General features: G+C 46.8%; 1 long non-coding RNA gene across 2 annotated transcripts in view; it reads left to right on the forward strand.

Moving 5' to 3' along the window:
- The window catches only part of LOC129542948 (uncharacterized), a 31,674-nt gene that overhangs the window by 5,707 nt on the left and 9,959 nt on the right, over positions 1-16,008 (forward strand). For both annotated transcript variants that reach the window (XR_008683205.2, XR_008683210.2), the window contains exon 3: positions 13,492-14,512. This is a non-coding gene — a long non-coding RNA (uncharacterized LOC129542948). The remainder of the gene's footprint in view (positions 1-13,491; positions 14,513-16,008) is intronic.

Genomic DNA, 16,008 nt, shown 5'->3' on the forward strand with positions numbered 1-16,008 from the left:
CATGCTAAGGCACAGATGGTTGAGGCAAAGGTCACTTACCTGGGAGTTCAGATTACACATGGGTCCAGGAGGCTGTCCTCTGATCGGGTACAAGGAATCCTCCAGTTGCCCTCCCCCATGAAAACAATTGCTAGCTTTCCTGGGGCTAACTGGGTATTGTAGAATCTGGATACCCAACTATGGTCTAATTGCCCAGCCCTTATATGAAAGCTTAAAGGGATGAGATGATTCAATCCCACTGATGTAGGGAATGCCTCAAAAGAAGGCAGAGGCTACACTAAAACAAGCCTTAACTTTGGCACCGGCCTTGAGGTTGCCAGACCCAGAAAAAAGCATTCCAACTTTATATCCATGAAAGAGAGGGAATAGCCTTGGGAGTGTTACCTCAAAGGTTGGGATCTCAGCCCCAGCCTGTAGCTTACTTATCCAAGAGGCTCCATCCAACCACCTGAGGCTGGGCCCCCTGCCTTCGAAATCTTGTAGCTATTACAATCATGATAGAAGATGCTTTAAAACTCTCCTTTAGAGACAAACTATTTTTACCAGCCACCAAGTAAAAAAACTCCTAAATGGGAGAGGCCATTTATGGATGTCTGATCAAAGAATCATCAGATATCAAGTAACGCTGATGGAAAATCCAGGCCTCACTATATCCCCTTGTGAGGTTCTTAACCCAGCCACCCTCCTGCCTACCCCCGAGGGCTCTCTCCCCTCTCACTCTTGTCTAGAAACCTTGGACCACTGGACAAAACCCTGAGAGGGATTGTCAGAAGATCCTCTGACCAATCCTGAGGAAATCTGGTACACTGATGGAAGCAGCTTTGTCTTGGATGGAAAAATAAGAGCCGGGTATGCAGTAGTCTCCAATTTTGAGACCATAGCGGCTAAGGCTCTGCCACCAGGCCCAGTTAGCTGAGCTTATAGCCCTGACTCAAGCTTTAGAGCTGGGAAAAGGAAAAAGAGTAGCCATTTACACTGACTCCAAGTATGCCTTTCTGGTGCTACATGCGCATGCAGCTATTTGAAAAGAAAGAGGCCACTTGACCACCCAAGGGTCCCCAGTCAGATATGGTGATCAAATCCTTAGACTCTTGGAGGCAGTCCATCTGGCCGCTGAGGTTTCAGTCTCCCACTGTAAAGGACACCAAAAAGGGAGCACAGATGTGGCACGAGGGAAACAAGCAGCTGATCAGGCAGCTAAGAGAGCAGCATTACAGAACCATGACCTAACAGTGGTTGCCACCTTAGTTCCGCAGACTAATTTGCCTGAAACTCCTTCATATACTGAAGGTGAGACTCTTAAAGCTAAGAGTGAGGGCTTTCAAGAAGATCATATGGGGTGGTTCTGTTGTAGCCACGCGTTTTGGGAAACAAACTCACTCAGAAGGATAATGCAGATAGTGGAGTGCAGTTTATTACACTGGCGGGCCCAAGGCAGAGTCTCCTCTTAGCCAAGGACCCCGACCAGCATTTGTGAAAATCTTTTATACCCCATGTCTGAACCCACCACCCCAATTTCCTTGAGACTTACATAAACCAAGGAAAATACAATCCCCAAAACCCCTTCATTCACGTACTATGTGCTCATGTGCTCAAACAGTCAAACAATTAGCCAATAATCAATAAACCCGAGGTTGGTTACACTCCAATAGATACAGAAAAATTTATGGCCTATCTGGAAGAAGGGGTGATTAGTGTATGTTTTCTCTTAGGCTATGAGTAACCTAGATGTGATCTTCAAGGTTCCCCTGTCTGGAGGGGGTCTTATCCTTCTGTTGTCGTTTTCATAGGCACTAAACACAGAGTTCAGAGTTCATTGGAAAGGTGGCCGAGCATGATCAACATGAACAGGCCTAAGATGGAGTCCAGGCCCTAGGAATTCCTTCATTCCCCTCTCTTGATGCCCTTAACTCATATTATGAGCATCATTTATAGGGATTTATTGCACCCTGGCTCTCCAACCGCAATTTGGGAGTAATGACATCAACCTTCGGGTTACAAAGTTCATAATACATTTAAAATTCAGGGTCCACAAAGCAGAACTATCAAGGCACCTATAACAGTGGTAAATATAGTTTTCCACCAATCGCCCTTCACCCAAGATAAGACTGAAGTCCAGAAAGGAATGTTTTCATTTGACATTGCTTTTACCTGGTTTTTCATGTCATCTAAAGCAGTCGATACATTGCCAGATAAGTCAGGAATGCATATACAACATTCAACCTTAATTATAGCACAGGTCCTTCCTTCAGCAGCTGTGAGTATGGCCAAAGCCATTCTATTTTGAATTACCGCTTTTCTCATTTGGATTTGCTCTTCATTTAAGGCTTGGATGGCTTTTGTTCTATCTAGGAGGGCCTGATTTGTGAAATTAGTCAAGGCCTCTACTTTAATCATGATATCTGTTGTCCCTATCAGTCAGTTCAGTCAGTCAGTTCAGTCGCTCAGTTGTGTCCGACTCTCTGCGACCCCATGAATCACAGCACGCCAGGCCTCCCTGTCCATCACCAACTCCCGGAGTTCACTTAAACTCATGTCCATCGAGTCGGTGATGCCATCCGGCCATCTCATTCTCTGTCGTCCCTGTCTCCTCCCGCCCCCAATCCCTCCCAGCATCAGAGTCTTTTCCAGTGAGTCAATATGAATAAGGCAGCAATATACTCAATGGCAAGCCACTCCAGTACTCTTGCCTAGAAAATCCCATGGATGGAGGAGCCTGGTAGGCTTCAGTCCCTGGGGTTGCTAAGGGTAGGACACGACTGAGCGATTTCACTATCACTTTTCACTTTCACACATTGGAGAAGGAAATGGCCACCCACTCCAGTGTTCTTGCCTGGAGAATCCCAGGGAAGAGGGAGCCTGGTGGGCTTCCGCCTATGGGGTCACACAGAGTCAGACACGACTGAAGTGACTTAGCATCAGCAGCAGCATACTCATACCATTGAAACACAGATCTTGTCCACCTAGCATGTAAATAAGGTAGATGTACCGGGGCTTGTTGTAGGTTAGGCTTTTGTTACACTGGCATTTATATCAAATGTAACCCCATGACCCGAGTCTATTGACTGTAGGTCTTACACCAAGAGGGCAAGGAGAGGTTATGATTGACAAGAGAGAGGAAAGTCTCTTTTTGTCATCCCTGAAAAGAGCAGAGTGGTTTAAAATCTCCTTGGCAGGTCGGTGACACCCACCAAGGAAGTCCATCCATCACTGACAGAGACATAGCCCTACATACCCAGCAGTTGGAAGTGTTGTGGAAGTTGGCGTAGAAATGTGCCCATGAGATGAAAACATTGTCCTGAGTTGAAATGGAAGTTAAATTTAAAATCACGTTGATGAGGCCAAGCAGCAGGAGTTGATTATGCGGCTTCCTCCTGAAGGGGCTCATCCAGGATCTTCTTTTCCTTCTTCTTAAGGATGGTCTTAGTCTCTTGAGGGTCAGCGGGTCCCTCTGTGCAGTCAACTCAGTGTTTCTTTTGGGTCTGCGCGGTATGTTCTCTTCATCCTCGTATGATGGATCCAAGGGACAATACCTGCAACTTTAACTGCAGTAGGAGTAGTTAGAATAACATAAGGGCCCTTTCACCAAGGGACTAGCAAATCGTATTTCCAATCTTTGACTCATACTTGCTCACCAAGCGTAAACTCATGAATCTGTTCCCCAAGGGGGAACGGCACCCTTTCTTATACAAACTTAGTTACCTGATTTATTACCTTACCCAGTTGTTCCATCTCCTGTGAAATCTTATCCCCCTATACCTGAGGCAAATTTGTTGACACCTATTTTATTATGAGAGGGGGCCTCTCATACACAGTTTCGTATGGAGAATAGCCTTGGGACTGTGGGGTCATCCTGAGTCTGAACAGAGCCGTCGGAAGCAAGTCCACCCAGGAGCAGTCAGTCTCTATAATCCACTTGGAGAGTCTTTTTAACATCCAGCTGGTTCATTCCACCATCTCAGAACTCTGGGCCTATGTGCAGTGTGCAGTTTCCATTTGATGTTTAAAGTTTTGTTTACTTGTTGGACTAAATCAGCTACAAAAGCTGGGTCATTGTCCGAACCAATGCTGGTAGGAAGTCCAAATCTGGGAACTATTTCCCTAAGCAAGCACCGGGCTATTTCTAATACTCTTTCAGCCTGGGTAGGAAAAGCTTCTACCCATCCCGAGAACACACATACCATGACCAGCAGGTAATGAAAGTGTTGGTGAGGTTTCATTTCAGTGAAGTCCACTCCCAGGTGTTCAAAGGGCAGCGTGCCTTTCAGCCAAATACCGGAGGTTTTTGTCTGAATACCCAAGAGGCAGCATTAACCTGTGAGCAGGCAGCATGGCCTAGGTGGGTTGCTTGGTGTGTTTGGCTTATCAGAGTGTGTGCCAGCTCCTCTGGTACTAATAATTTGTCACTTGGCAATTCCCACCATCCCTTTTCAGTCTTGATGGCCCCTTCCACATTGGCTAACCTGACAGCCATTGTCCTTGTTTTATCAGGCTAGTGCCATCAATATATAGGACCCAACTAGGGTCTGGAATCTTGTGCCCTTTTTTAAAACAAACCCCAGATACCTTACCTCCTCCTAGCATATCTGTGCCTTTTTCTTCTACACCCAGTAACCTGCTTCCATCAGCAGCTGGAGCAATGCTTTTGTCCCTTTCCAGCATTTTTCCTTGGTCTCGGCAGCCAGCAGCAGGTCACCCCATATTATAGGAGCCAACATCCATACTCTTCCAGATGGAATGAGTTCAGGTCAGAAGCCAAGGCTTCCCCAAAGATGGCTGGGGAGTTCTTAAACCCTCGTGGGGGAGTCCAGATGAGCTGTTGTTTGGTGCCCCCGACTGGATCTTCCCATTCAAAGGCAAAGATGGGCTGTGACCCTGGGACAAGGTGTACGCAGAAGGCATCCTTGAAATCTAGGCAAGTATAAACTTTAGTCTTCGGCGGGAGGAGGCTAAGTAAGGTATAGGAGTTTGGAACAATGGGGTGTAAAGTCACAGTAGTCTGGTTGACTAGCCTGAGATCCTGTACAGGCCTATAGTCCTGTCCTCCTTCCTTTTTGACTGGCAGGATCGGCGTATTCCAAGCTGACTGGCACTCTACTAGAATGCCCGCTTGTTTCAATCTATTGATGTGGGGCAGTATGCCGGCCCAAGCCTTTATTGGTAGCAGGCACTGGCACTTTCTAACCGGGATGGTGCCTGGTTTGAGTTCTATTGTCACTGGGGCTTGATGTTTAGCCAGCCTGAGGGGGAGAGGGGGTTGTCTTTTGCCCAGACCTCGGGGAATAATTGAGTTAGCTTCTCTCATGCTCTTCCGGCCCACCTGGTTCTTCCTTTGGAGGCTGATGCAGCCTCCACTCATCTTGGGGGGTTACTGAGAGAGAGAGCAAATAAGTCAGAGTGCCCATCCGGAAGGTGGGCCTCTCCTCAGGGGAGAAAGTCACTTGTGCTCCTAGTTTGGAGAGCAAGTCTCTTCCCAACAGGGGTACTGGGCACTCAGGAATGTAGAGGAATTCATGAATCACTTGGTGCCCCCCCATCTGACATTTTCTGGGCTGGCAAAACAACTTAATCATCTCTTTTCCTGAAACCCCAGTTACAGCGGTAGTCTTTTTGGACAGTGGTGACACAGGTTTGGTTACTACCGACAGTTCTGCTCCTGTATCCACCATGAAGTCAATTTTTGGTCCCCCACTTTTAAGGTTCCCATGGGCTCTCGGGGACCTGATATCTCTGAGCCCTGGCAGCCCTATTTAATTTTCAAGTCAGCAAGCCCCACCACTGCAGGAGCTTCTTCTTCCTTTCTTGCCTTAGGACATTCATTCTTCCAGTGGCCAAAACCTCAGCACCGGGCACACTGGTTTGGCTGTAACGGGGCCCAGGGCCTCCGTTGGGACAAGTTGAAGGACTGTCCTATACCTGGGGTAGAGGAGGTTTTCCGGAGGGCCCGAGATAGACTTTCCCAGAGCAGCAGCCAGCATTGCAAATCTTTTCTCTGTTCTCTTTCGTTCCCTGCGGCTCTCTGGCAGAGCTCAGTCTCTGCTTAATTCCAGCGTCTCTCTCCCCTTCTTGTCAGTACTCACCGGGAGAGGTGGGTATAGCTTGGGTGGTTCGGCAGGAGCTGAATCCTGAAAGTGTTGGCCAGAGGCTTCTGTCCCCGGGATCGGAGCCTGCCAAGGTGGCAGCTCTACGGCCTCGGGGAGAGCTGGCAGAGGAGCAGCGGCTGCTGCAAGACTTCACCTGGCCCTGGATTGGGCATTAAGGCGGCCTCCGGTCCTGGTCGAGCACTGGGAGGCAGGCGCGTCATTATCCAGTATGGGGGAGGGGTCAGGTCGTCCCCGTCCAAATCCTGTAGAATTTCCTTTTAATCAGCAGTCAATTTTTGTGCCATTAATATTTTCCCCTTTCCCTTCTGGATACAGAACCTTGTCCAAGTAGGAGGGTATTGAGCTAACCCTAGCCATGAATCAATATATGGATATTGATCCAGGTGTCCTGGCTCTCCTGTGACTACTGTATAGACTGCTTCCACTATTTTTAAGTTCATGGTGTTCTCTGGTGGCCATCCTACTCCCACAGGGGGCCATTCGACCTCACAGAGTATGTGGAGGCGGTTAGGATTCATCTTCACTCCATAGTCTCCTCCAAATCCCTTCCTTAAATTTTTAATCATGCAATCCAATACAGTTGCCTTAGATTCACTTCCTCCCATCTTTCTTACCTTCTTGGACCTTCTTCTACTTTTCCTTTTCGTTCTGTCTATGAAGTTCTTAGTACCCTATGTACTTCTGATATTTCCATTCAATGACACTTAAATTGCCCTTCTGCCTCCTTCCTAATTGGGGTGAGAAGAGCCTTACCTGCCACATCCCAGAGGGAGAAGGGGGATCAGGGTGCCTTCACCTGCTGGTCAGCACAGCCAAACCAGAACACCACGTGGTCCAAGACTGTTTCTCCCTTAAAGTCCGTTCTGCCTTGGTGGGCTTGATCAGGTACGGATGAAAACATAGATGGGCTAAATATCCCACGTCCCAGGCCGTGTCTGGAAAAGCCAATTCATACTCACTTATGTATCCCCTTCCTTCTAGCCTGACAATTCCGAGGGGGTCAAGAATTTCACAGCAGACGGGACACCTCCTGGGGGAGGGCAGAATATGAGCATACAAGGACCAGTTTCCTATCCTAAAAATCCCCTGGCGATCGCTGGTAATAATTTTCCCTGAGACAGCGTGGACACACCTCCTAAATGACCTTCACAAGTTTCTTTCCTAAACCCTAGCACACGCGTCAACCTGTGTACCAAGCAATCGCTGCTGCCTGCATGTTCCAGGCTCCTGTGGGTCTGTGCCCCTTCTAGTCCCTCCCGGGGGGTGATTAGGCCCCTCCTCCCCCTGCCAGGTGGTTCCTCCTCACCTGAGCGCTCAGTTCCCCTGCTGCCGTCCACTACCTGCCAAAGCGAAGAAACCAGGCGTTGAAAGGCTGAATTCTTCCAGAGGGGTGAGGCGCCTCCCTGCCTCTAGGAGATTCAAGCCACAAAGCCTCGGGGTGGCCTCAAATGAGACCTGTCTCCTCAAAGTGAGGAGTTTCCCGGCCAATGCACCAAATGTTGTAGCCACGCGTTCCGGGAAGCAAACTTATTCAGAAGGACAATGCAGATAGTGGAGTGCAGTTTATTACACTGGCGGGCCCAAGGCAGAGTCTCCTCTTAGCCAAGGACCCCGAACAGCATTTGTGAAAATCTTTTATACCCATGTGTACGTGTCTGAACCCACCACCCCAATTTCCTTGAGACTTACATAGTTCAGTTCAGTTCAGTCGCTCAGTCGTGTCCGACTCTCCGCGACCCCATGAATCACAGCACGCCAGGCCTCCCTGTCCATCACCAACTCCCGGAGTACACTCAAACTCATGTCCAGAGAGTCGGTGATGCCATCCAGCCATCTCATTCTCCGTCGTCCCCTTCTCCTCCTGCCCCCAACCTTTCCCAGCATCAGAGTCTTTTCCAGTGAGTCAACTCGTCGCATGAGGTGGCCAAAGTATTGGAGTTTCAGCTTTAGCATCAGTCCCTCCAATGAACACCCAGGACTGATCTCCTTTAGAATGGATTGGTTGGATCTCCTTGCAGTATAAGGGACTCTCAAGAGTCTTCTCCAACACCACAGTTCAAAAGCATCGATTCTTCGGCGATCAGCTTTCTTCACAGTCCAACTCTCACATCCATACATGACCACGGGAAAAACCATTGCCTTGACTAGACGGACCTTGGTTGGCAAAGTAATGTCTCTGCTTTTTAATATACTATCAAGGTTGGTCATAACTTTCCTTCCAAGGAGCAAGCGTCTTTTAATTTCATGGCTGCAATCAGCATCTGCAGTGATTTTGGAGCCCAAAAAAACAAAGTCTGACACTGTTTCCACTGTTTTTCCATCTATTTCCCATGAAGTGATGGGACCAGATGCCATGATCTTTGTTTTCTGAATGTTGAGCTTCAAGCCAACCTTTTCACTCTCCTCTTTCACTTTCATCAAGAGGTCTTTGAGTTCCTCTTCACTTTCTGCCATAAGGGTGGTGTCATCTGCATATCTGAGGTTATTGATATTTCTCCCGGCAATCTTGATTCCAGCTTGTGCTTCTTCCAGCCCAGCGTTCCTCATGATGTACTCTGCATATAAGTTAAATAAGCAAGGTGACAATATACAACCTTGACGTACACCTTTTCCTATTTGGAACCAGTCGGTTGTTCCATGTCCAGTTCTGACTGTTGCTTCCTGACCTGCATACAGGTTTCTCAAGAGGCAGGTCAGGTGGTCTGGGATTCCCATCTCTTTCAGAATGTTCCACAGTTTATTGTGATCCACACAGTCAAAGGCTTTGGCATAGTCAATGAAGCAGAAATAGATGTTTTTCTGAAACTCTCTTGCTTTCTCCATGATCCAGCGGATGTTGGCAATTTGATCTCTGGTGCCTCTGCCTTTTCTAAAACCTGCTTGAACATCTGGGAGTTCACGGTTTACATACTGCTGAAGCCTGGCTTGGAGAATTTTGAGCATGACTTTACTAGCGTGTGAGATGAGTGCAATTGTGCGGTAGTTTGAACATTCTTTGGCATTGCCTTTCTTTGGGATTGGAATGAAGACTGACCTCTTCCAGTCCTGTGGCCACTGCTGAGTTTTCCAAATCTGCTGGCATATTGAGTGCAGCACTTTCACAGCATCATCTTTCAAGACTTGAAATAGCTCCACTGGAATTCCATCACCTCCACTAGCTTTGTTCGTAGTGATGCTTTCTAAGGCCCACTTGACTTCACATTCCATAAACCAAGGAAAATACAATCCCAAAAACCCCTTCATTCACGCACTATGTGCTCTTGTGCTCAAACAGTCAAACAATTAGCCAATAATCAATAAACCCGAGTTTACACTCGGATACATACAGAAAAACGTATGGCCTGTCTGGAGGAAGGGGTGATTAGTGTATGTTTTCTCTTAGGCGATGAGTAACCTAGATGCGATCTTCAAGGTTCCCCTGTCTGGAGAGGGTCTTATCCTTCTGTTATCGTTTTCATAGGCACTAAACACAGAGTTCAGAGTCCATTGGAAAGGTGGCCGAGCATGAACAGGCCTAAGATGGAGTCTGCTGCTGCTGCTAAGTCACTTAAGTCGTGTCCGACTCTTTGCGACCCTATAGACGGCAGCCCAGCAGGCTCCCCCGTCCCTGGGATTCTCCAGGCAAGAACACTGGAGTGGGTTGCCATTTCCTTCTCCAATGCATGAAAGTGAAAGTGAAGTCGCTCAGTCGTGTCCGACTCCTAGTGATCCCATGGACTGCAGCCTACCAGGCTCCTCCGTCCATGGGATTTTCCAGGCAAGAGTACTGGAGTGGGTTGCCATTTCCTTCTCCAGAAACCCCTCTAGTGAATCACAAATATTTTATCAGTGATTTTATAAAATGTGTTAAGGTAATTTGGCTTCCCAGGTGGCACTAGTGGTAAAGAATCCACCTGCAGTGCAGGAGACGCAAGAGATATGGGTTCAGTCCCTGGGTCTGGAAGATTCCCTGGAGGAGAAAATGGCAACTTACTCCAGGATTCTTTCCTGAAAAATTCCATGGACAGAGGTGCCTGACAGGCTACAGTCCATGGGGTGGCAAAGAGTTTGACGTGACTGCACGCACTGTAACTGGTTAAGGTCATTGAGTTCATTCATATTGTTCAGGCTGTTAAAGAGCTAAGCAGTTTGTCTTAGAGCATTAGGAAAGTAAATATGCTCAGGTTTCTTCCGACAGTATAACTTCCGACAATACGTCTGAGTAGGAGCGTCAGCAAAGTCCAAACCAGTTAAATCTGGAAATAACTCACTATTTGAGATATCACAGATCTTGCATGATTGAGGGGAGATCTCCAAAGAGTCCCCCACTTCAAAAATTATTATGAATTGGGACCAGCCCAATAAGGAGCTAGGGCTCATCAAGCAGGGGCTGTTAGGTGGATGAGATGGGAAAGGTCACACAAGCAAGTGTGGTTGCTATTTATTTGGGAAAGGTGAGCCTTGGGCCAGTTGGTAAGTTGAGACAGGGAGCCAGGAACTCCTTCGCTAGCCTAAATCACCAGGCCCATAGGCTGACGTGTTTGCAGGTTAGCTGTGCCTCCTATCAATCAGCTAGAACAATACTTTCTCCAGGATTCCCACTAACTGATTCACCAAAGAGCTCAAAATATAAAGCCACCAAACACATGAGAAAACAAGCCACTATGACTGAGTCACAGCATCAAACTTAGAACTGCAGATACTGAGATTGTCAAATACTTAATGACAGAATAGGTAAGTATGTAATGTTTATAGACATAGGAAATAGAGTCACAGGTTACCAGTCTACAAGAAATTACTTGAAATAATAGATCAAAAAAATCTACAAACATAATTTTTGAAATGGAAACTCATTTGATAGAATTCCTGAAATATTTAATACGAAGCAGCAATTCAGGCTGCTGTTTGAAGAGAAATTTCACGAACTGGTAGTAGGTGAAAATAAAACTATCCAGAATGCCATAAGAGAGACAAGGAAAATGTGAAAGTGATGTCAAGAGAAATGGAGGGCAGAATGAGAAGGTTGAATGGGAGTATACTGGGTTGGCCGAAAGATGGTATGGCTTTTCTGCACCTGAATGAACTTTGTGGCCAACCCAATAATTAGATTCCCAGGAGGGAGGGAACTGAGAGAAGCTCAATATTTCAAGAGAGAATGACTACAAGTTTTCCACAACTGCTAAACACGTGAATTCACAGACCAAGGAGGTACTGTATACCACTAGCAGGAGAAGTACAAAGAAATACACACTTCAATGAAACTGCAGAACTCCAAGGACAGGAGTCATGAAAAACAGTCTCGGAAAAGGGGACAGATCTAAAAGAGACCAACGGTTAGAGTGACAGCAGAGTCCTTAACAATACCAAAAGCCAGAAAACGCTATATTTTAAATGTTGAGAGAAAAAACTTTTCAATCAGAATTCTGTACCATGTAAAACTCTTGTGGGGATGCACAGCCAGATTCCCTTCACAGAAGGATGAGCCTCTCAGCTGCAGGGAGCGGGGTCAGTAGACACCCTTCAGGTGGAGAGCTGCCTTATCTGAGGTGGATAATTAGGACTTGACTACACAGGAAAATGTCACCCAGGTACCAAACTGACCACTCATTCTCAAATTCCACCCAGTTACTCATCCATTTCCTTTTCTATATCCTCTCATCTAACTACCAATTGCTTATTCTTTGAAGTCGATATATATGTGTAGGTATATTTACCTAAGTGTCTAAGCCCTGTGAATTCCTTCTTCATTTCCAAAAGGAGGGACTCCTTTTTCTGCCTGGAAACCTCCAATGGAAGTTAGCTAACTCCTTACATGCCACCACTCATTTAGGGAAAAGGCCCTCCAAAAATTACTAGAAAGGTCCTTCAGAGAAACAGGCCTCCAAACAACTATAAGGCAAGTGGTCTCCTCTTGTCCCACTTGCCAATTAAACAACCCCCAAGAAGCTTGAAGACCCCAGCTGGCTCACCCCGTCTGACGACGTGGGACTTATCCAGGAGAGGACTGGCAGATGGACTTCACCCAGATGCCAGTTTTTCAAGGGTATACATACCTATTAGTCATGATAGATACATTCACAGGATTGAAAGCTTTTCCCACCCAGACTGAGAAGGCTGAGAAGGTGGTGAAAAAACTGATCCATGAAATCATTCCAAGATTTGGTCTGCCCAGATCATAACAAAGTGACAATGGGACATCATTTACTTCTAAGGTCACCCAAGGGGTCTTTAAAGCATTCAGTTCAGTTCAGTTCAGTCGCTCAGTCGTGTCCGATTCTTTGAGACCCCATGAATCACAGCACGCCAGGCCTCCCTGTCCATCACCAATTCCCGGAGTTCACTCAAACTCATGTCCATCGAGTCGGTGATGCCATCCAGCCATCTCATTCTCTGTTTAAAGCATTGGGCATTACTTATTATCTCCATTGTGCCTTGAGGCCTCATTCTTCAGAAAAAGTATAACAGCCAACTAATTCTTAAAATCAGCGATAAAAAAAGATAACCCAGGAGACCTCCCTGGGATGAAAGGAGGCTTTACCAATAGCTCTCCTGGAGAAGGAAATGGCAACCCACTCCAGAGTTCTTGCCTGGAGAATCCCAGGGACGGGGGAGCCTGGTGGGCTGCCGTCTATGGGGTCGCACAGAGTCGGACACGACTGAAGTGACTTAGCAGCAGCAGCAGCAGCACTCGTATTGCCCCTAAGGAACAGGTTGGTCTTAGTCCTTATGAGATGCTACATGGGAGACCTTTTGTTTATGTCAATGACCTCTTCCTAGATCCAGAGGTTCAGACCCTCCAGTCTTATACCACGGCCACTGGGCAATTCCAACAGAATATACGCTTGTAGGGTATGACTCAGGACCCAAAAGATTCTAAGGAGTCACCACTATATGCTCCAGGGACTCAAGTCCTAATTAAAGTCTGAAAAATGGGTCCCCAAAGGCTCAACTCCAGCCCACATGGAAGGGCCCCTACCCTGTAATACTTTTTACCCCCATAGCAATCAAGGTACCAGGACATGACTCCTAGATTCACTACTCACGAGTCAAGCCATGGAAGAAAACAGAAAAAGACGCTCAATACACCTGTGAGCCCCTGGAAGATCTCAGATACCTATTCAAAACTACAAATGAGTGCCGTTCTAATGAACAACCCCAAAATCTGGTCTCTGGGGATAAGATTTCTCAGGAAGATTCTAAAGATCCAAGACAGCTTGGCAGGGATAGTACTCCAAAACAGACAGGAGATAGATCTTCTGATCCCTAAACAAGGAGGGACTTGAGCCATCCTGGCGATGTAAATTTGGAATTGGCTAAGACCCCTACTAGTCCTTGTTATGCCATATTGATGCTGCTTATGATTGTTCCATGTATTGTCAATTGTCTAACCTGTTTTGTCTCTGCCCAGGTCGACAAACTACAACATTCAGTGCCAGTTCAACAAAGATATAAAACTACAGCCAACCACAGAAAATATGACTCACCCTTAGATGGACACCACTATAAGGACTCTGAGGCTTGAGACTAGCAAGAGGGGGAGGCCCAATACCTCTCGCCGTCCCAGTTCAGGAGGAAGTAGCCAGAAAGAACTCGACACCCCTATTCCCAAAGAATTGGGCCTCCGATCTCTTGAGGGGGAAATGCTAGGAAATTAGAATAGGGAAAAAGAATCCAGAATAGTGGTGGCTAAAAAATAAGGAAGAGAAAAGCCTGTGAAAATAGAACAAAGGAAGGTCTGAGGACCGGAGTGAGGACCTCAGGTAAAACAAACAACACTTCTGGTTGGCCCAATGTACATAGGACAGGCCCAGGGGGAGAAAAAAAAAAAAAAAAACATACAAAAAGAGGAGCCAAAGTACTCTATCTCTCTCCTGCGCCCTGGGGCACCCTTCTCATCACGTCTTTGGGTTGACATGCTCTCGTGCCTCGAAGATGGATTTTCCTGCTATCTTCTAAATAAAATAGAGTGGTAACACTGAGCTGTAACACTGACTTGTCTAAGAGCTATCACACGGTCGTTCGAGACCTGAGAGCTATAACACGGTCTGGCCAAGACCCGAGAGCTGTGACGTGCCGAGGGGGCTTTAATGTCCATCACTCCAAATCTTTGTTGTGACGAGACAAAAACCGAGGAGCATACACTCGCCACACAGGAAGATCCAGTTGGGGGCACCAAACAACAGCCCACCTGGACTACCCCACAAGGGTTTAAGAATTCCCCAACCATCTTTGCAGAAGTCTTGGCTTCTGACCTGGACTCATTCCATCCGAAAGAGTATGGATGTTGGTTCCTATAATATGTGGATGACCTGCTGCTGGCTGCCGAGACCAAGGAAGAATGTTGGGAAGGAATAAAAGCACTGTTCCAGCTGTTGATGGAAGCAGGTTACCCGGTGTCGAAGAAGGCACAGATCTACAAAGAGGATAAGGTATGTGGGGTTTGTTTTAAAAAAGGGCACAAGTTTCCAGATCCTAATTGGGTCCTATATACTGATGGCACTAACCTGATAAAACAAGGACAATGGCTGTCAGGTTAGCCAAAGCGGAAGGGGCCATCAAGACTAAAAAGGGATGGTAGGAATTGCCAAGTGGCAAATTATTGGTACTGGAGGAGCTGGCATACACTCTGGTAAGCCAAACACACCAAGCAACCCAATTAGGCCATGCTGCCTGCTCACAGGTTAATGCTGCCTCTCAGCACAGACAAAAACCTCCGGGTATTCAGATCATGGCATCTGGTCCCATCACTTCATGGGAAATAGATGGGGAAACAGTGGAAACAGTGTCAGACTTTCTTTTTTTGGGCTCCAAAATCACTGCGGATGCTGACTGCAGCCATGAAATTAAAAGACGCTTACTCCTTGGAAGGAAAGTTATGACCAGCCTAGATAGCATATTAAAAAGCAGAGACATTACTTTGCCAACCAAGATCCGTCTAGTCAAGGCAATGGTTTTTCCCGTGGTCATGTATGGATGTGAGAGTTGGACTGTGAAGAAAGCTGATCGCCAAAGAATTGATGCTTTTGAACTGTGGTGTTGGAGAAGACTCTTGAGAATCCCTTGGACTGCAAGGAAATCCAACCAGTCCATTCTAAAGGAGATCAATCCTGGCTGTTCATTGGAAGGACTGATGCTAAAGCTGAAACTCCAATACTTTGGCCACCTCATGAGACGAGTTGACTCACTGGAAAAGAGTCTGATGCTAGGAGGGATTGGGGGTAGGAGGAGACGGGGACGACAGAGAATGAGATGGCTGGATGGCATCACCGACTCGATGGACATGAGTTTGAGGGAAATCTGGGAGTTGGTGATGGACAGGGAGGCCTGGTGTGCTGTGGTTCATGGGGTCCCAAAGAGTCGGATACGACTAAGCGACTGAACTGAACTGATTCAGCTGAAAGGCACGCTGTCCTTTGAACACCTGGAAGTGGACTTCACTGAAATGAAACCTCACGGAAACTACCATTACTTGCTGGTCATGGTATGTACGTTCTCAGGATGGGTAGAAACTTTTCCTATCTGAACTGAAAGAACATCAGAAGTGGCCCGGTGCCTGCTTAGGGAGATAGTTCCCAGATTTGGATTTCCTACCAGCATTGGATCGGACAATGACCCGGCTTTTGTAGCGGATTTAGTACAACAAGTAAGCAAAACTTCAAACATCAAGGGGAAATTACATACAGCATATAGGCCCCAGAGTTCTGGGATGGTGGAAGGAACCAACCGGACATTTATTTTATTTTTTTTTTTCCTGTTGGGGACTCTCTGGGTTTCTTGGACTTGGGTGATTATTTTTTCCCCCATTTTAGGGAAGTTTTCAACTATTATCTCCTCAAGTATTCTCTCATGGTCTTTCTTTTTGTCTTCTTCTTCTGGGACTCCTATGATTCGAATGTTGGAGCGTTTAACATTGTCCCAGAGGTCT

The sequence above is a fragment of the Moschus berezovskii genome, chromosome 20 (assembly GCF_049115385.1).
Source record: "Moschus berezovskii isolate FMDL1 chromosome 20, NW_MosBer_1.0, whole genome shotgun sequence".
NCBI lineage: Eukaryota > Metazoa > Chordata > Mammalia > Artiodactyla > Moschidae > Moschus > Moschus berezovskii.